This window comes from Canis aureus, chromosome 19, assembly GCF_053574225.1.
Source record: "Canis aureus isolate CA01 chromosome 19, VMU_Caureus_v.1.0, whole genome shotgun sequence".
Lineage (NCBI taxonomy): Eukaryota > Metazoa > Chordata > Mammalia > Carnivora > Canidae > Canis > Canis aureus.
Window position 1 is genome coordinate 25,987,432 of NC_135629.1, and position 1,706 is coordinate 25,989,137.

The window sequence follows — 1,706 nt, forward strand, 5'->3', positions numbered from 1 at the left end:
TGAAAACCCACCTCAATCAGCCATTCGGTCAACTTGCTACTGATTCCCGCAACATTCAATTGACACATCCATCTCTGTGGATGGGCGTTGTGCAAGTCAGGGTGGCAGGCAGTCCCTTCCATATGGTTCCATTTATTGCTAGAGAGAGTGGGATACCAAACAGGCTGACAGGTAGTGGAAACAACTGCTCCTAAAAGTGTCACCAAAAAAGATAGAAAAGGAGCTGGGAATCCACTATATTAAATAGAAAGTGTTTAAGAATGATGGTTAAGAGCTCAGGTTCTGGAGTATAATTTCATGGCTCAGTGACCTTAGGCACATTACAGTGGTCTCCCATTACCCACATTTTTGGGTTTTGTTTTGCACAGTTTTTGCACAGTTTTGGGTTTTGTTTTGCACAGAGTACCACTCCCCTGCCCTGCATCTGCCCTGCCTCCAGTCTACTGTGGTCTGGAAACGGATGATCCTCCTTCTGATGTATCATCAGAAGGCTTATAGTAGCCTAGCGCTACATCACAACACCTACACCATTCCCCTCACTGCATCTCCTGACATAGGTGTTTTATCATCTCACATCATCACACAAAGAAGGGTGAGACAGCACAATAAAGTGTTTTGAGAGAGAGGGAGAGAGACCACATTCATATAGCTTGTTATATTGTTATAATTTTTCTTAGTTGTTGTTAATGTCTTACTCTGCCTATTTTATAAATTAAACCTTATCATAGGTGTGTATATGCAGGAAAAAAACATATAGAGGGTTCGGTACTCTGTAGTTTCTGGCATCTACTGCGGGTCTTGGAAGGAATTTCCCATGGATAAGGTGGACTACCGTACTTATCCTTTCTCTGTCTTAATGTTCTGTTTTTAAAAATAAAGATAATAATAGTCCCTGCCTCAAAGAATTGTTGAGAGGATTAAGTGAGTGAAGACATTGAAATCACCCAAATCTTTCCCGGGCACATAGTTACTTCTTACGTAGGTTAGCTGTATGGCAGGCAAAGGGTTCTAGATGTGAATTTGGAAACTAAGGTTCTAATTAAGGTGGCCAACTTGTCCTTATTTGCCTAGAACTTACTCTGGATTAGCACTGGAAGTCATGTAACCTGGGAATCCTTCAATTCATGGTTGGTCAGGCCGGTTCAACTTCCAGCTACTAACTAGCTGCATTGCTTTGAGGCCATCTTATCCTTCCTCTGGATCTGTAAAACGAGGAGTTTAGACTAGGTGAGCAGTTCTCAAACTTCATTGTGCATGAAAATCTCCTGTTGAAAAACATGGACTGCTGGACCCCACCCTAGAGTTTCTGATCCAGCAGGTCTGGGGTGGTCCTGACCCACTGTTCTAGATGATCCCGAAGGTCACTTTGTCTTCTACTCATCTTTGATTCTATGACTGCTTTCCTGTGACTCGCTTATAGTCTTTGTGGGAAAATGAGGTTCATGTACAGAAAAGCATTCATTCATTCCATCATTTATTCTTTCAACAGTATTTATTGGTCAGACACTGTTGGTTAGGCACGGTTGTAGATGCTGGAGATCTAGCAGTCAACAGAATCATAAGTTTGTAAACCCCTTGATGGCAGAGGCTCAGCTAACTTACTTTATGCCTCCCCATGCCATGCACAGTGAAGGCTCTTGACAAATGAGAGCTGGAGAATATATAATATATAGGGAAGAGCAAGATAATACACAGGGAAGTGGTAA